The sequence below is a fragment of the Podarcis filfolensis genome (assembly GCF_964270895.1).
Source record: "Podarcis filfolensis genome assembly, chromosome: 4".
Taxonomy (NCBI): Eukaryota; Metazoa; Chordata; class Lepidosauria; order Squamata; family Lacertidae; genus Podarcis; species Podarcis filfolensis.
The window spans coordinates 104,815,316-104,835,455 of record NC_139607.1 but is presented as its reverse complement, the minus strand read 5'-3'; the positions used below and the strand labels follow the sequence as shown (position 1 = coordinate 104,835,455).

Below are 20,140 nucleotides of genomic sequence, written 5' to 3'. Positions count from 1 at the left end.
GACCTCCTAAAGGAAAATGGGACCTTCCTAACACTAACCCTAGCCCCAACCCCCAACTCTAACCCTAAAACCTAACCCTGACCCTCTAACCCTGACCCCCTGACCCCAACCCCTAACCCTCTAAACCTAACCCTCTAACCCCAACCCCAACCCTAAACCCTAACCCAACCCTAACCCTAAACCTAACCCCTAACCCTAACCCCAACCCTAACCTCCTAAGCACATTCTAAAGTATCATATGATGGTGCATATATCTATATTGGAAGGGACCCAAAGGGTCATGCAGTCCAACCCACTGCAAGGCAGGAATATGCAAGAGAACAACCACCAACCTTGGTTGTGCTGTCATTGTTGCCCTATTAAACGCCACTTTTAAGGCAATTTAAACTACAGGAGCAAGTTACACCATTAAGCACACCTTGCCATCTCCTTTTGCTGACTGAGAGCAGAGGAGGTGCTGCTTACAGTCTCCCCAGGAGCATTTCAACAGTCAGAAGGCCTGAAGCCTTCGGGGTGATTGTACATATGCTAAGAACATTTATACCTCCAGAAAAAGGAAAAAAATGAGCCTACGTTAAGGGAATGCTCATGAGTGTATAAAGTGCTCTTCTTCAGAACATCTCTCTTAACATTACAAACTGCTACAAATTTCCAAAACACACACATACGTGTCAGTATTTGTAAATGTAAATGATTCAACTGGCTTTTGGTTTTGGCCCGTTACAGGGGCTCAGGCCACTTGGTCTTGTGGCATAGGGGATCCCAGCCTATATGTGTGTATGCGAATGTGAATAGCTGGTGACAGTCTTAAATCTTTGCTTTGCCCCTGCTGTGAGCCACATTGCACAGTTGATTTTTAAGGGCTGACACACACACACACACACATTGAAATATACTCAGAGTCGCAAAGTGATTTCATGCTCTTTATTCAGCTCATAGTGGTGAGGAGGAATGAATGAAAGTCCCCTCAAAGTATCTGCTTTATATACATTATTTACACAATGGGCTGCACATGATTGGCTAATTCCGGAATTCTACTGTAAGCCAATCAGGTTGTGGATTCACTTCTATCTGGAGCATGATTGGGTGGTTCCTGCCAACCAATCATACTGCTGCATTGTTCTAGGACCAATCAGACTGCTGCATTCTGAATCCTATTGTTCTAGGACCAATCAGACTGCTGCCTTTTGGATCCTATTGTTCTAGGACAAATCAGACTGCTGCAGTTTGGATCCTATTCAACTCAGTACATAACACACACACACCCCAAAACTGTATTAAGACATTACTAAATGCTAAGGTTTCAATTTTTTGAGATACTGTGGGAAAATGCAATCTCCCTGACCATCGAGGAATAGAGACTGTTTCTGGGAGGTTGCCAGGGTTACTGGTGTGAGGATAGGAAAAGAAACTTTTCAACCAGCTGTTTGAGCTGAAATCCACCTTTGGAGAAGGCAGTCTGCACAAGGACCAGGCCTTGTGGAGGTGTAGGGACTGTGCGGTCTTACCAATTTATAGAAATAACTAGGTATTTCCCACCGTTCCCTTTACTACTTACTACCAAGAATCTTTTCCAGTGGATGGAAGTGGACTTAGGCAGATGTAGCATTCAACATTAAGGAATAAAGCAGAGCCCATACAGGCAACCCACCTTTTGCAACTGCATGGAGATGTCTAAGAGCTGCCTTGCCTCTTTTTCTTTCCTTCCCTTTGGCTGCCACACTGCTGGGTGGATCAGGTGTTTGGTTAAAGGAGCTGTTTGAATCTTGTGTCAAAAGATCCCCTTTCCCCCTGATACGGAAAGGGGGGGGGGTACCATCTTCGGCCCCTCCACCAGCTCCAGGGGACTCGAGGCGATGACCTCGACAGCTCCCTAAACCCCACACTGTCGCACAAGCACCACACTACACCCTCTGCACCCTAGTCCTGTAAATAAAGGACTTCTCTTTCCCTCTCCCTATACGGGCGGAATAAGCCCACCATCTTTCCTTCGTTTCCCTCTCGCTCCATTCTTAACGTGAGTGGACCGTGTCAAAATGTATTCCCATTGACTATAATGGCCGCGCTTTGGCCAATCAGAACCGTGCATTCGCCTTGCAGAGGTAGCTCAGCTAGCTTTGCACGCCTCATTTAACCTCCTGACAGGTTGTTGACAGCTCCCCTGCTGGGAGAACAATGGAATCGAAACTCCTGGACCCCTGAATGTATCAAAGACTGCAACAATGTATCCATTCACTTCCGACTTTGATTAGCAATATGAGAGTGAACTTGAAATAAGCTGAAACTTCTAAAATTCATATAAAATCAACCCTAGCACCGATTTCCTTCGTTCTGGTGTCAATCAGCTCAGCTCCCTTCGGACTCTACGATACCCTATTTCCCTCCATAATCTCCTAAGCGACAGGTCACGTACTCAGGAAGACCCTAATCCTGTCAGATCGTTCTGCCAAGCCCTTCCTCCGGGCAATGCCAGGTGGCAGACGATGCATATCTGGACTATTGTTCTATCACCACCGGTGCTCAGGAAGTGCTTATCTATGCATATCTCTCACTCCGCACACTGCCCCCTCCCTTCCCTGAAATGCTAATGTGTGTAACCCCACCTTTCTGTAACATATTCATGATGTAAGCTGTGAAACCCAACCTTCCCATAATGTATTCATGACGTTTATTGCACTGTATTCTGGGACTTGGAGGGAACTTTTAAAAGTTCATGTCACCCATTTCTGGGTGTTCAATCTTGCCTTGAACCTGTTGCGCAATAAACCTTGGATCTCCGCATCTTGCTCCTGTGTCCGGCTGAGCTCATTTTTCCGCTAGGACCCGCGGACTTAGTCCGACGAGCCGGGAGGCTGAGCAGACTCGCACCCGGAATTTTACCGTAACATTTGGCGCCCAACGTGGGGCGGGCGGTTCTCCCGTGCTGCTGACCGGGGGCCCCGAAATCTTCAGCCGGCTCCGGGCCGCTTTGCCCGGGAAGACCTTTTGGACCCCCGGCCATCCTCCGGGCGGTAATCAAACGTCCCAGGGTTCAGCCGGGGAGCAAAGGACATCCAGCCGGCTTCTTCGATCCCGGGATCATCATAGAAGACACGTGAGTATAAGGAAAAGGAAAACCCAGTGCACTGGTGGGAAGGGGGTGGAATCTCCTGGCAACTGAATTCTCTGCCCTCCTCTCTATCGCTCTTTCTCGCCTGACTCTTGGTCCAGTTGCTGAGAGAGACCGTGGACTGCCGCTCGACCCGAAAGGGGGGTTCTGAGCTCTATCTCTTTTCCTCTCAAACCCTCCAGTCAGCCGCACCAATTGAGAGTCCGAAAGTAAGACGGAGAGACCCGGCTTGGAAAGACAGCCGACTCTCTGCAACGGACATCTCAGTTGAAAGCAAGGGGCTGGAGTTCTTCTTCCGAACTTCCCGAGCGCCCTTACGGAGGGGGCAGGAAGGGGTCTTGCTTTCTATCAATAATCCCAGCCGCACCGGTCGGGCCACGTAACACGTGTATCGTGCGTGAGCCCGCTTCCGAAAGCAAGGGGGATTTTCCGTCAACAAACAAAAAACTCTATCAAGGGACTACCCGATCTGGCACCGCACGGCGCGGGCGTCCAGTAGGGCCCCTTTTCCTGAGATTGTAACGATAGGTAGGAGGTTGCCAGGAGGGATAGCTCAAGAGGAATTGGGCGGGATTTGGCAGAGTGGAAAGGAAAACCCCAGGAAATAGATAAGTAAGGAAGAAGGAATAAGTGAGAAAGGAAAGAATTTTAGGAAATAGGTAGAAGAGCTCTCTAAAAAGAAACCCTGTTAGGAAGTTGCCAAGCAACTGAGGATAGCATTCCCTGATAAACCCCAGCCCCCCCCTTTCAATAAACCTCTCTTCTTTTACCCCAGACACGCGTGAATTTAAAATGGGTACCCAAGCTTCCAAATACGAGCGGACTCACTCCGGGAGGAAGGCTTCCAGAAAGCCATCCGAATCCCAGAGAGACCCCGACTCCCCTCTCGAGGTTGTCATCTCTTATTGGAAGGCTATTCCCGGGCATAAGGTACTATCGAGACAGAAGCTAGAAGACCTTTGCAAAGAAACCTGGCCTACAGGCACAGCCTCCGCGAGACCTGAGCTACGCTGGCCAAAAGGAGGCTCTTTTAATGAAGACCGCCTACGATACCTCAAAAAGTATCTGATGGAGGAGAAGCCCCGTCAGTTAGAATACCTAGCCGCCTTCGAGACGGTCAGAGGAATGTTCCAAGTTCCGAAGGAGGCTACGAACTATCAATTGCCAATCTTAAGTCCTGCAAGGCAATCTCTACCCCCCCCCCGTATGAAGGATATTCTACAGATGACCATACGGAACAGACACTCATCCCCTTCTATTATAGGGGAACTACTCGACCCGCTCTAGATGAGAATTCAGACAGCGATGAAGGGACAGGAGAACCAGGAGCACAAGGGGGCATAAAACAGAGATTGCGAGCTAGAGATAAAAGGAATGTTACCACAGGAGACTCTAATCATGCAGAGAAATCCAAAGAGACCCCGGGGACGTCTAGGGACACGGGTCCGGTAGTCACCCAGATGCCCTTAAGGGCCCTACCGATCCCACCCTTGCAGCCGGACGGACCCCCTCGGATGATATACACCCACCACCCATTCTACACGGCAGACCTGGTAACCTGGTCAAATCAAATGCCATCCTTAAGAGATGACCCGGACAAATGCCACCGCCAGGTCAGCGCCATTTTTTCAACCCATAACCCAACTTGGCCGGACGTCCATGTTCTCCTGAACGCCCTTTTTAACGAAGCCGAGAAGGCAGATATTTTAGCCAAGGCTGCAGAAGCAATTGAACTCCCGGATTATCAAACGGGACGCCCAGAAGGGGTAGAAGCACTCACGGCTCAATGCCTGCGCGTCGAACCGGCCTGGGATTATAATACTACAGATGGGATTTGGTGTTTAAAGTTATTCAAGAAAGCGATCCAAGACGGCATTAAGGCTGCTGGACAACGTACTGTTAACTGGACGAAGGTCCAGACCGTGTTACAAGGGACCAACGAACATCCGTCCGACTATTACACCAGGCTGGTATCAGCCATCAAGACCTGGGGGGGGATTGATCCAGATAACCCCCAGCACGAAGTTATAGTGAAGGGCTTCTTTAAAGACCAAGCGTGCCCTGACATTAGAAAGGCTCTGAATCTACAAATAGGGTATGATGGAAAAAGCGTCAGTGAAATCCTCTCTATTGCAAAATCTGTTTTTAACTCTCGAGATGAGAGGAAAAGAAAAGACCCCAAACCTGAAACTGAGCAGATTCTAGCCCTTAGTATGGAACCACACTCCACCAGAGGCAGAGGTTTCAGTCGAGGAAGGGGGGTCCGGGGAGGAGGACCTCCGAACCCTCATAGACCGTGGGGACCCACTACTGGGGGATGCTTTTACTGTCAAGAAGACGGGCACATAAAAAGGTTTTGCCCCTACCTCAATAATATGGCCTACGGCGTACCGCAACCTAATATGGCCCACGGGTATGGAAACCCCACACCCACCACCTATACCCCTCATACAAACCCCTCGGCCCCCTTTAACCAACCGACGCCTCCAAGTGTACCTGCTCAAACCCAAAGACCCCTACCAGGACCGAGGACTCAGATGCCCGCAATAATCCCACCTACTCACCCTTGGACAAACGCCACCGCACCACCCTTGCACCCACCTAACCAACCTCCCCCGGACGATATAGAAACCTACTGACAATTAAAAGGGGATCCCAACCAAACTCAAACTATCTGTCCGATCCTAACCTTATCTCCAGAAGACCCGTTTTGCACCATAGAGATTGACGGCCATCCTTATCAATGCCTCTTAGATACCGGAGCCACATATTCTACCCTAACGAATAGCCATTTGGAACCAGGCTCAGAGACCAGAAAAGTTATGGGACTGGATGGGATACCCCGTACTTGTCCACTTTCACGCCCATCTAAAGTTACCCTCGGACCCCTGCTCGCTGAACATACCTTCCTCTTAACCAGCAGCCCTGTAAACCTCCTCAGAAGAGACTTACTTTGTAAATTAAATGCGACAATTAAATGTTCCAAGGAGGGCATCTACCTACACATGCCCGAGGAATCTATCCCCGCATTCCAGGGAATAATAGCGGAAGAGAAAGCAGACAGGCAATCTCCAGAGCTCCCTCCAGAGTTGAAGGACTTACCCTCCTCCCTATGGGGCACCGAGTCAACATCAGTGGGCCTCCTACTTTCAGCAACTCCCGTAAAAATCACCTACAAAACTGACCTACCTTTCCCGTGCACAAAACAATATCCTTTGCCCAAGGAAGCCATCGAAGGACTAACACCCATGATAGAGGACTTCCTTGAAAAAGGGATCCTGGTTCCTTGTGCATCACCATGCAATACCCCAGTGCTCCCAGTTAAGAAACCGTCCGTAGAAGGAGCCCCAGTCCGATACCGCTTTGTCCAAGATCTCAGACTGGTGAACCAATTTGTGATACCCCGCCACCCAGTGGTGGGCAACCCAAATTCCCTCTTGAACGCCATACCGGCAGAGACTGAATGGTATACAGCTGCGGATCTATGCTCTGCCTTCTTTAGCATACCCCTAGACCCTGCCAGCCAATTCCTCTTCGCCTTCACATGGGGCCCTAGTCAGCTAACCTGGACTAGGTTACCCCAGGGGTATGTGGAGTCACCCGCGATCTTCTCAGCCATACTGCATCAAGATCTGCAGGATGTACACCTCCCGGCTGGCTCCTCCCTCTTGCTTTATGTAGACGATCTGCTCCTCTGTTCTACTAGTGAGGAAGCATGTAAAACCGACACCAAACATCTTCTTGCTGAACTAGCCCGGAAGGGACATAAGGTCTCACCAAAAAAACTACAATACTGCAGGCAAGAAGTAAAGTACCTCGGGCACATCCTAGGAGTGGGCACCCGAAGCTTAGCCACTGACAGAATAGAAGCAGTGACAAAAATTCCCCTTCCAAAAACTAAGCGGCAATTGCGGGGTTTTCTGGGCATGGCTGGCTTCTGTAGAGCCTGGATCCCAGGTTACAGTGAAATAACAAAACCCCTGTCCGCCATGACCCGCCAAGACCATCCGGACATCCTAATATGGGAGGAAAGAGCCTATAAATCTTTTGAGCGGCTAAAGCGGGAACTAAGGTCTGCCCCCGCTCTAGGTTTACCCGACTACAGAATCCCCTTCAACTTGTTCGTCCATGAACACATGGGGGTAGCCTCAGGGGTACTGACTCAGCCTTTCCGAGACCAAGAGAGACCGGTAGCATACTATAGTCTGCAATTAGACACCACCGCGAAAGGGGCAGTAAGTTGCCTAAGGGCCATAGCCGCCGCAGCAATCCTCCTTGAAAAAGCCCAAGAGACGGTCCTAGGACACGAAATCATCATTCATGTTCCCCACTCCGTCTCCACCCTCCTAACTTTGAGAGGCTGCCATCATTTTTCAAATTCCCGACTAAACAAGTATGAAGCCCTCCTATTAACACCATCAAACGTTACTATCAAACGAGTCAACTCCCTTAACCCAGCTACCCTTCTGCCTCTCCCTGAGGACGGAACCCCACACCACGACTGTGCCACCATAGTTCGACAGGCAGAAAGACCCAGGGAAGACTTAGATCATCTACCTTTGGAGAACCCGGACCTAATACTTTACACAGACGGTAGCTCAAAGGTTGTGGAGGGGGAGAGGAAAACAGGATACGCCGTGGTCACTGATTTTGAAATCTTAGAATCCAACCCAATTAACCCCCAATATAGTGCCCAAGCTGCAGAATTAATAGCACTCATACGTGCCTGTGAGATCAGCGAAGGCAAGCGGGCTACCATCTATACCGACAGTAAATACTGCTTTGGATTGGTGCATACTACCGGTCAAATCTGGCTACAAAGGGGCTTCCTGACGGCAGCCGGCTCTAAAATTTCACACGCTGCCTTAGTAGAAAGGCTCCTGACTGCCATCCACCTACCGGCCGCGATCGCAGTTGTGCATTGCAAAGCACACACCCGGGGGAGGGACCCAGTATCAAAGGGTAACAGACGAGCTGACAAGGCAGCTCAATCAGCAGCACTCCGCCCCCCGAACAACGAGTCAGAATTTCAGGCCGTACAAATCCCAGCCAACATAGATCCCACACAAATTTACAAAGAAACCCCTGAAGAGGAAAAAAGCCTCTGGCGCTCTGTGGGTGCATTCGAGCAAGATGGCGTGTGGGTCCTCCCAGATGGCAGGACCGTCCTTCCAAAATCCTGGGTTCCAAAATTGGTGAGGGTCCTCCACCAACGAACACACTGGGGAAAGGGGAGGCTGGTAGAGCATGTTAAGAGGTCCTGGTACGCTCCGGGACTTGCAGTCGCAGCCACAACCGCATCAAAGAACTGTACCACTTGCAACTCCTTTAACCCCAAGCGACAACCCCGAAAGCCACCGGGAGCCAGGCCATGGGCATTCGTCCCCTTTGAAAGCCTACAATTGGACTTTATCGACCTACCACACTGCCAGGGCTTCAAACATGCCTTGATCATAGTAGATAAGCTCTCCTCCTGGGTAGAGGGATTCCCCTGTAGGAAACCCACCGCTTCTGTAGTAGCCAGAGCCCTCCTACAAGACATCATTCCTCGGTTTGGCATTCCCCGCCGCCTAGACAGTGACAGAGGAACCCATTTCACTGCTCAAATAGTGCAATCAGTGGCAAAAGCTCTACAAATAAAATGGGATCTCCACACACCCTATCACCCTCAGTCCTCTGGTCAAGTAGAGCGCATGAACCAGGAGATTAAAATACAACTGGGAAAACTCTGTAAGCTCACTGGACTGAAATGGGTAAATGCACTCCCACTAGTTCTCCATAATATAAGGAGTGCCCCTACTGGACCACTGAAACTATCTCCATACGAACTCTTATTCGGGAGACCTCCCCCTGTCTATAACACCATCTTTCCCCTCTCTGAACTCGAACTAGGGGAGGCAGAACTCACTAATTATGTCATTCAGCTTCAGACACAGCTACAACGTCTCCACCAGTACGCGGCTCTCGAAGGACAGAATCTGCCCATCGACGTCGAAGCCCACTCCTTCCATCCAGGTGATTGGATCCTCGTTAAGGTCTATCAAAAGGAACCCCTTCAACCTGCGTGGGAAGGTCCCTACCAAATCCTGCTGACTTCACCAACCGCCGTGAAAGTAGGTGAGAAAACCTCCTGGCTACATCACACGAGGTGCAAGTCGGCACCCCCCCCTCCGGAGGCGGAAGAAGACTGTGGTGACGACTTCACCTTTTCAACTCCGCCCGCTTTGCCAACTTCATACATCGACGACGAAGATCAACAGACCGGACCAGATCGGAGCCAAGATCGGGCTCAACAGACCGGACCAGATCGGAGCCAAGATCGGGCTCAACAGACCGGACCAGATCGGAGCCAAGATCGGGCTCAACAGACCGGACCAGATCGGGGCCAAGGTCGGGCTCAACAGACCGGACCAGACACCGCTACATCCAACTGGACTTCCGAGATCATCCCCGACACCAACGCCATCAAACTCCGCTTTAAACGGTTTTGACAGCTCACTTTGACAGCCTCTTTGACAGCTCCATAGACTTCCGCTAGTTTTGACAGCTCACTTTGACAGCCGCTCTGACAGCTCCATAGACTTCCGCTGGTTTTGACAGCTCACTTTGACAGCCGCTTTGACAGCTCCATAGACTTCCGCTAGTTTTGACAGCTCACTTTGACAGCCGCTCTGACAGCTCCATAGACTTCCGCTGGTTTTGACAGCTCACTTTGACAGCCGCTTTGACAGCTCCATAGACTTCCGCTGGTTTTGACAGCTCACTTTGACAGCCGCTTTGACAGCTCCCTAGACTTCCGCTGGTTTTGACAGCTTACTTTGACAGCCGCTTTGACAGCTCCATAGACTTCCGCTGGTTTTGACAGCTCGCTTTGACGGCGATTTGACAGCTCACTTTGACAGCCACCCTGATACCTCGCTTTGACGATTGGCCTCGCAGCTTACCCTGACGACCCCGTGGATTGCCTCCTTCCTTTAACCCCGTGTGACTATGAACCTGGTCCTTTTCCTCCTTTTCCTCGTCACCCCGACCGGAGCATCGCCTCCCTCATCAGACCACTGCACCGGACTGCAAACGGACTATCATTTCCTCGACTACCACAAGGTCGAGACCGGAGGAAAGTCCAACCCTGACCGAATGGGGGACTTTGACTTCTGTCTCCCGGAATCCCGGACCCTTCTGCGCCATTCGCTTGTACCCCGGCTCACAAACAATGAATATTGGGAACTCTTCATCCGCGACAAAGACCTACACCGCATCGGGTCAGCTGCCCTCACGCTCGATCACTCGTTTTACCGATTGCAGTGCTATAACGGGACGTACCTTCTCTACCAAAATGGAGAGGTCACGCGGAGCCCTAATTGGACCGAAAGCAAGGTACGGAGAGCTTCGCCGGCATACACTGACTCGAACCATCCCTCCGAAAACCTGATCTTCGGATTCCAGTGCCTCCTCATGACCCCAGGACCCCGGAAGCCTCAACTCCAGGGACTTTGTCTGAGGCGGTTCTGTTGCTTGTGGGACCTTGGAGTCACCCATGACTGGAAGGGAGCCGAATACCTGGAAGGATGGCATCATCCCGTGCACCCTTCACGCCCCCCCACATGGGACAATGTCGGACCACTAAGGTGCGGAGGCATCGCCAAGGAGAGGCGACTCCTCAATACTACCGATCCTCTTCACCCAGTAGGCACTGCACCCCGACGACTCGGCACAGACCCCTCCATCCCCGGAGAAGACCTCCTCTCATCCTGGGAACAAAACTCTTACATCAAGCTTCTCAGTCAGGTGGCAAAGGAGGCACCCTACTCTGACTGCTGGATCTGCGCCCATGCACCCAGCCACCTCCAACAAAGCTTACCCCTGGTCCCAATACCAGTAACCTTGGAGCAGTTCCGCTCCGGAGACGTCACCTCCTGGAACCTAACTGCACTGAACTTAACACATCAATACCTCTACCTCACCGGACCCACGAAGGGACCCCTCTGTCGTGCCTTCACCGGAGACGGGACCTTCATCGGATCTAGCACATGTAGTTCCAATTTGGAAATCCTGTCCACCGGCGAGGTCACCGTTACCGACACCACTGGCTCCCACACCTACCCCAACCTCACCAGTGCTTGGGCCACTGTGGTAGGGCACCAACCCCATTGGAAACCCCAGCCAACGGACTCTATACTGCTGCAAGCTCTTGCCTCCGGGAGGATGGAATCTTACCTTAGCGGCTTATTCTGGGTATGTGGACACCGCGCATACACCTGGGTAAGCCCCCACATGTCGGGATCCTGCTTTGTTGGGTACATTGTTCCCGGAATCAGAGTGGTTCCACACCTACCCCCCGGGAGGCAGAGGAACAGGAGAGAACAGAAGGGGCTGTCAGACCTGTCAGATGTCGCTGCCAATGGGGAGACGGTAGGCAGAGCCCTCTTCCCCGCTTATGGAGCAGGATCCAACCATGTGGACATCCTCCGGCTCACTGACATCCTACTTAAATTCATGCAGGAAGCCACCCAAATTACCGATTCCCTCATGTCGGAACTGTCCGAGGTAAGGCAATTAAGTTTACAAACCCGAATTGCGACAGATTTCCTGCTGTCCAGTCAGGGAGGAACGTGTGCCTTAATAGGTACCGAATGCTGCACCTATGTGACTGACCAATCTCTAAATATCACCGGACATTTAAATAATATCCATGAACTAGCAGGAAAACTAAGCGACATACAGCATGAGGGACTATCCGATCTAGACCTGTGGGGATGGCTACCGAAGCTCGGATGGCTTCGACAATTACTTAAGGTTATGCTTGTTACTGTCCTTGCTGTTGTCCTTTGCGTCTCAATGTTCTGCTGTACTATCCACTGTGTGACTCCTTGCTGTTCTCTCTTTCGCTGTCCTAAACAATCTGCCCCTCTTTCCTTCCGAGCCTATTCCCGTTCACACAGTGCCCCTGTCTTCCCTGAATATGTGCAGATGAGACATCTAGGAGAAGGGGAGTATGAGATCACAGAAATATAGGGTGCGGAGAAAGGATTTGCAAGTTCTTACAGAACTTTAATGCAAATCTATCTCCGAATGGGGGACTGATACGGAAAGGGGGGGGGGTACCATCTTCGGCCCCTCCACCAGCTCCAGGGGACTCGAGGCGATGACCTCGACAGCTCCCTAAACCCCACACTGTCGCACAAGCACCACACTACACCCTCTGCACCCTAGTCCTGTAAATAAAGGACTTCTCTTTCCCTCTCCCTATACGGGCGGAATAAGCCCACCATCTTTCCTTCGTTTCCCTCTCGCTCCATTCTTAACGTGAGTGGACCGTGTCAAAATGTATTCCCATTGACTATAATGGCCGCGCTTTGGCCAATCAGAACCGTGCATTCGCCTTGCAGAGGTAGCTCAGCTAGCTTTGCACGCCTCATTTAACCTCCTGACAGGTTGTTGACAGCTCCCCTGCTGGGAGAACAATGGAATCGAAACTCCTGGACCCCTGAATGTATCAAAGACTGCAACAATGTATCCATTCACTTCCGACTTTGATTAGCAATATGAGAGTGAACTTGAAATAAGCTGAAACTTCTAAAATTCATATAAAATCAACCCTAGCACCGATTTCCTTCGTTCTGGTGTCAATCAGCTCAGCTCCCTTCGGACTCTACGATACCCTATTTCCCTCCATAATCTCCTAAGCGACAGGTCACGTACTCAGGAAGACCCTAATCCTGTCAGATCGTTCTGCCAAGCCCTTCCTCCGGGCAATGCCAGGTGGCAGACGATGCATATCTGGACTATTGTTCTATCACCACCGGTGCTCAGGAAGTGCTTATCTATGCATATCTCTCACTCCGCACACTGCCCCCTCCCTTCCCTGAAATGCTAATGTGTGTAACCCCACCTTTCTGTAACATATTCATGATGTAAGCTGTGAAACCCAACCTTCCCATAATGTATTCATGACGTTTATTGCACTGTATTCTGGGACTTGGAGGGAACTTTTAAAAGTTCATGTCACCCATTTCTGGGTGTTCAATCTTGCCTTGAACCTGTTGCGCAATAAACCTTGGATCTCCGCATCTTGCTCCTGTGTCCGGCTGAGCTCATTTTTCCGCTAGGACCCGCGGACTTAGTCCGACGAGCCGGGAGGCTGAGCAGACTCGCACCCGGAATTTTACCGTAACACCCCTCTCGCCCCACAAGGCAGCAGCAGGAGGGCCCCTCTTCTCCCTCCCTTTGTCAGGCGAAACTTCCCCCTTCCTTCTCCTCCCCCTTTTTGGGAGCAGAAATTCAGCACAGCCCAGAGACCTGAAAAATAACAGGGGGGCGGATTTTTTCCAGAAGAACTGAAAGAGGGGTCTGTGTAAAAAGAGGCACCAAGCTCAAATTAACGTGCAAGGAATAAGGTAACTCACAGGAAGTGAGGCTACTTTCCCATCATACAACTAACTTTAAGGAATGCTATTTCTGTTTCTTGTTTCTGAAGCCCTTTCCAAAGAAAAATGATGGTATATAACCTCTGGAAGGGACCCCAAGGGTATCCAGTCCAACCTGCTGCAATGCAGGAACATGCAGGAGTCCCTTATGGGGAACAACCCCGCAACCTTGGTTGTGCAGCAACCTTAAATGGCACTTTGAAGGCTATTTAGGTATAGTTCAGGGATCCACACCTCTCCTGGAGCTGCAAGTTCAGCCATGAAGAAAACATGGCCATTCACTATTATTGACTGGAAACAGAGGAAGTGCTGCTTACATCCTCCTTGGGAGCATTTCAACAGTCAGGAGGAGCCCTGAATCCTTCGGGGTGATTATACATATTCTCACCCTGACCCTGACCCTCCATCTACCCCTTCTGCCTGGAAGTGTGTGCAAGGAAGCCCACTCATTTCGGGAACCAAGCCTGACTATCTACTGCTGGAAAATTCCACCTTTAGTTGCAGACATGGAACTGTTGCATGTCACATGTCTGTTTACATACCAGCACAGTTTGCTGGGAACTTCTGTTGTGTGTACAGTGGTACCTCGGGTTAAGAACTTAATACGTTCTGGAGGTCCGTTCTTAACCTGGAACAGTTCTTAATCTGAGGTACCACTTTAGGTAATGGGGCCTCCTGCTGCCACCGTGCCGCTGGAGCACGATTTCTGTTCTCATCCTGAAGCAAAGTTCTTAACCCGAGGTACTATTTTTGGGTTAGCGGAGTCTGTTTGTCCTGATTTATGATTAATAAATCAATAGTTGTGGTATGCTTCCACAAGCCTCACGCCTATTCTGTATGTGCAGTTCGCTCGGCTGATATAGTGTGCCCTGGCTTTGAAGCCTGGGTCGCTGATTTACATTGGACCAGAGGCAGATGGATCTTCGCAGCTGGATGGCTGGAAGGAGACGATCCAGCTGGGGCTAGCCAGCTAGCCTTGCGACCCTCTGCATGCCAACAACTACAACTAACTTAAACGAATGCTATTTCTCTATCTTCTTTCTGAAGAACTTTCCAAAGAATCATATGATGGTGGGTGAGTGGGTGAGTATATATCGTGAAGGGACCCCAAGGGTCATCCAGTCCAACCTGCTATAAGGCAGGAATTTCATAGAATCATAGAGTTGGAAGAGACCACAAGGGCCATCGAGTCCAACCCCCTGCCAAGCAGGAAACACCATCAGAGCACTCCTGACATATGGTTGGCAAGCCTCTGCTTAAAGACCTCCAAAGAAGGAGACTCCACCACACTCCTTGGCAGCAAATTCCACTGTCGAACAGCTCTTACTGTCAGGAAGTTCTTCCTAATGTTTAGGTGGAATCTTATTTCTTGTAGTTTGGATCCATTGCTCCGTGTCCGCTTCTCTGGAACAGCAGAAAACAACCTTTCTCCCTCCTCTATGTGACATCCTTTTATATATTTCAACATGGCTATCATATCACCCCTTAACCTCCTCTTCTCCAGGCTAAACATGCCCAGCTCCCTTAGCCGTTCCTCATAAGGCATCGTTTCCAGGCCTTTGACCATTTTGGTTGCCCTCCTCTGGACACGTTCCAGTTTGTCAGTGTCCTTCTTGAACTGTGGTGCCCAGAACTGGACACAGTACTCCAGGTGAGGTCTGACCAGAGCAGAATACAATGGCACTATTACTTCCCTTGATCTAGATGCTATACTCCTATTGATGCAGCCCAGAATTGCATTGGCTTTTTTAGCTGCCGCGTCACACTGTTGGCTCATGTCAAGTTTGTGGTCAACCAAGACTCCTAGATCCTTTTCGCATGTACTGCTCTCAAGCCAGGTGTCACCCATCTTGTATTTGTGCCTCTCATTTTTTTTTGCCCAAGTGCAATACTTTACATTTCTCCCTGTTAAAATTCATCTTGTTTGTTTTGGCCCAGTTCTCTAATCTGTCAAGGTCGTTTTGAAGTGTGATCCTGTCCTCTGGGGTGTTAGCCACCCCTCCCAGTTTGGTGTCATCTGCAAATTTGATCAGGATGCCCTTGAGTCCATCATCCAAGTCGTTGATAAAGATGTTGAATAAGACCGGGCCCAAGACAGAACCCTGTGGCACCCCACTAGTCACTCTTCTCCAGGATGAAGAGGAACCATTGATGAGCACCCTTTGGGTTCGGTCAGTCAGCCAGTTACAAATCCACTGAGTGGTAGCATAGTCAAGACCGCATTTTACCAGCTTCTTTACAAGAATATCATGGGGCACCTTGTCAAATGCCTTGCTGAAATCAAGGTAGGCTACATCCACTGCGTTCCCTTCATCTACCAGGCTTGTAATTCTGTCAAAAAACAAGATCAGGTTCGTCTGACATGACTTATTTTTCAGAAATCATGCTGACTATTGGTGATCACAGCATTCCTTTCTAGGTGCTCACAGACTGTTTGCTCAATGATCTGCTCCAGAATCTTCCCTGGTATTGATGTCAGACTGACTGGGCGGTAATTATTTGGGTCCTCTCTTTTCCCCTTTTTGAAAATAGGGACAACATTTGCCCTCCTCTAGTCTGCCGGGACTTCGCCTACTCTCCAGGAATTCTCAAAGATGACTGCCAGTGGTTCTGAGATCACACCTGCCAGTTCTTTTAATACTCTTGGATGCAGTTCATCTGGCCCTGGAGACTTGAATACATCTAGACTAGCCAAGTATTCTTGTACTATCTCTTAGTTATTCTGGGCTGGGTTTCCTCTGCTGAATCATTTGCTCCAAATTCTTCAGGTCGGGCATTGTTTTCTTTATCGGAGAAGACTGAGGCAAAGAAGGCATTGAGGAGTTCAGCCCTTTCTGTGTCCCCTGTGTGCATTTCACCATCTTCTCCTCTGAGTGACCCCACTGTTTCTTTGTTCTTCCTTTTGCTACGAACATACCCATAAAAGCCTTTTTTTTTTGTTGCTTTTAACCTCTCTAGCAAGCCTGAGTTCATTCTGTGCTTTAGCTTTTCTGACTTTGTGTCTACACGTGCTGGCTATTTGTTTGAATTCCTCTTTCATGGTTTCCCCCCTTTTCCATTTTTTGTACATTTTTTCCGCTGTATAGTAAACTTCAGAAGAGCATGATCACTTGCGCCTAATGATCCTTCCACTTCTACCCCACTAACCAGGTCATCAACATTGGTTAGGACCAGATCTAAAATGGTTGTTCCTCTTGTTGCTTCTCCCACTTTCTGGACAATGAAGTTGTCTGCAAGGCCAGTGAGGAATCTGTTTGACCTTATACTCTTGGCTGAGTTTGACATCCAACAGATATCCGGGTAATTGAAGTCCCCCACTATCCCACCAGGTTTCAGTGATGCCTATTATGTCATATTTAGTTTGCTGTACCAAGAGCTCAAGCTCATCTTGTTTATTTCCCATGCTTTGCGCATTAGTGTACAGACATTGAAGTCCATTAATCATTTGGTCTATGACATTTGGATGATCATCTTCATCAATTGATAGACTCCTACCTTCAGGAGCACTGTCTCCCTCCCCCACATTAGTCAGTTTAAAGCCCTCCTGATGAGGTTTCTGATATTTTTGGCAAAAACATTCCTCCCAACCGTTGTGAGGTGCAGCCCATCGCTTGCCAGAAGTCCATCTTCAAGAAACTGCAGTCCGTGATCTAAGAATCCAAACCGTTCCTGTTTACACCATTTGCGAAGCCAGCTGTTCACTTCCACTATTTTTCCCTCTCTCCCTGGGCCACGTGGTTCAACTGGGAGGACAGATGAGATGACAATTTGTGCATTTAATTGCTTCAATTTCCTGCCCAGAGCCTCGTAGTCTCTTTTGATCTTCTGGAGGCTATTGCTTGCAGTGTCATTGGTTCCCACATGAACCAAGAGGAAGGGGTATTTGTCAGTGGGTTTTATGATTCCTTGCAGTCGTTCAGTTACATCTTGGATCTTAGCCCCGGGGAGACAGCACACTTCCCGAGACATCTTGTCAGGCCCACAGATCACTGCTTCTGTTCCCCTCAGTAGGGAATCCCCTATCACCACTACACGCCTCCTATTAGGTCTGGTCGGGGTTCTTCCGTGAGCTGTCCGTTCCAAGGTCGCCTGCACATTCCCTGAGGACTGACTTTGCTGCTCGTCTTCATATACCTGATCGACTGTAATGAGGGAGAGATCCTCAAATGGAGTCTGCACTTCGTCTTCCATGCTATTTGCAGGTGTCCCTTACGGAGAACAACCTCACAACCTTTGTGTCCACAGCACAGCTAGATGTTGCACTCTTAAATGGCAGTTTGAAGGCTATTTAGGTATGGCTGAGGGATCCACACTTCTCCTGCAGCTGCAAGTTAAGTTACGCCATGAAGCACACCTTGCCATCCCCTTTTGCTGAGAGCAGAGGAAGTGCTGCTTACAGCCTCTCCAGGAGCATTTTGACAGTCAGGAGCAGGCCTGAGGTTCTCAGGGTGATTGCACATATGCTAACAACAGTTATACCTCCAGGCAAAGGAAAACCCATGAGCCTACTCTGAAGGCTCATAAATGTAGAAAGTGCTTTTCTTTAGAGCACCTCTCTTAACATTGCAAGCTGCTGCAAGTGTCCAAAACTGGTGTGAAGTTGCTGGTTTGTAAATATTAATTATTCCTACTTTATTGATCTGAATTACTCAAATGGATTTTAGTGCTGGCCACTACAGCAGGGGCTGATCCCTATTTATTCTTGTGGTGTTTAATTCAGAGTATCTGTTTAAAAAATAAAACAGAAAGCAATGGAGGGTTGCCGTTAAGGCTGCGGGGAAGGGGCAAACTCGGTCTTATAGACCCAAACTGGGTTTTGGGATGCTCCATTAGACAAATCAGCCAGCTCACTGCCTATCTAATTCACTGGGCATTCAAGTATTTGCTTACAAATTAATTATCTTTTTTAATTTATGCCTTTTCCAAAACATTTATCTTAAGATGTAATGTGCAAGTGTACCACTTTTGAATGCTAATTAATCTCCGCTTGGATTATGTGGATAAATTGATAGGTGAAAAAATCGGTGCCTTGAGTAATTACCTGGTTAAAACAATGGTTCATCTGAAGAAATAAAGTTTTCAACACATTGCTTTGTCACCTTTAGATAGCCTAATAAGAAAAGGAAAAATAGACAAACCTCACCAACATGGGTGAAGCCAGGAGGTGCTGCCCTACTCCAATCAAATAAATAAAAATACTTTACTGTATTTTTACTGTGCTGGTTAGGGGGGACGAGGCCAAGCCCCGCTTGGGTGGGTGTGATAGGAGTGGGGTTGTTTCAAAATGTTCTTAAGTGTTATATGTTAATTTGTATTTCTATTTTTTCCCCTATTACCTTCATGCCTGCAGCTGACTTTTCCTCCACCTCCTCTTCTCCGTTCCTCAGGCGAAGCTTCCTCCTCTTCAGAGAAGGAATTCAGCAGAGCCCATACAGACCTAAGAAATATCAGTAGGGTTGATTATTTTCACAAGAAGGGAAAGACGGGGTCCACATAAAAGCAGACATATAATATGTCAAGCACAGATTGCAGTGGAAGAAAGAATAAAGTGGGAAAGGAGCCTCCCTTCCTTATCAGCCATCATACGACTAACTCGAAGAAACATGTTTTGCCCCCTGTTTATTCTTTCTGAAGCACTTTCCCAAGAATCATATAATGGTGTATATAGCTGGAAGGGACCCCAAGGGTCTCCCAGTCCAACCCGTTGCAAGGCAGGAATCCGCGAATGAACCACAAGGGGATTGCATTTCATAATAAGTGGAGGAATTAGGATCTTGAGGAATTACCTGGTTACAAAACCACCGCTTAAAGCAGTGGTTCATCTGAACAATACATTGTTCAGATAGTTTTCAATACATTGCTTGGTCACAAAAGCGGCCTGAGGGGGAAAGCAATGGAGATCTGAACTCACAGCCAGTTCCTCTGGAGTTGCTGTAGCCAAGGGGAGCTTCCCCGCCCCAATTCAAATAAATAAAAATACTATACTGTTAAGGCTTAGGGGGGAAGAGGCCATGTCCCACTTGGGTGGGTGTGATTTATAATAATAATAATAATAATAATAATTTAACATTTAATGATGATAATAATTTATTACTATTTCCCAGTCACCAACAGAATATTTTTAAAAAGATAAAACATAATATACTACAAACACTCCCAACCTTTTTCTAATAACATTATAATAACAATAATAACAATTTAAAAATTAATGATAATCATAATTTATTATCCTTCCCCAGCCACTGTGGGCTCCTCCCAACAGAATATTAAAAACGCAACAATACATAATAATTACAAACTTCCCTAAGCCTTTTATAATAATAATAATAATAATTTTAAAATCAATGATGATAATCATTTCTAATTATTTCCCACCCACTGTGGGTGGCTCCCAACAGAATACAGTATTACAAACACGACAAAACTTACAAGCTTCCTTCACGTAAAGGGCGTGGGAAACGCCGAGGAGAAACAGCTGAAGAGAAAACGCTGAGGAGAAAAAGCGCCAAACGGCTGGCCCCGCCCACAACCCGACCTGTGATTGGCCAAAAGGCCGACCTATTGCTGCCGAGATTTTTATTGTTGCTGTGGCTGCTCTGCGCGT

The 20,140-nt window shown here is 48.7% G+C and overlaps 1 long non-coding RNA gene across 1 annotated transcript in view; it reads right to left on the bottom strand.

Annotated features, from left to right (window-relative positions):
• LOC310761816 overlaps nt 1–20,137 on the bottom strand; it is a 31,863-nt gene extending 11,726 nt beyond the window's left edge. The window contains exons 1-3 of the long non-coding RNA XR_014547725.1: nt 19,966–20,137; nt 18,873–18,973; nt 1,641–1,725 (exon numbers count right to left, since the gene is read on the bottom strand). This is a non-coding gene — a long non-coding RNA (uncharacterized lncRNA). The remainder of the gene's footprint in view (nt 1–1,640; nt 1,726–18,872; nt 18,974–19,965) is intronic.
• Between the last annotated feature and the right edge of the window lie 3 nt (nt 20,138–20,140).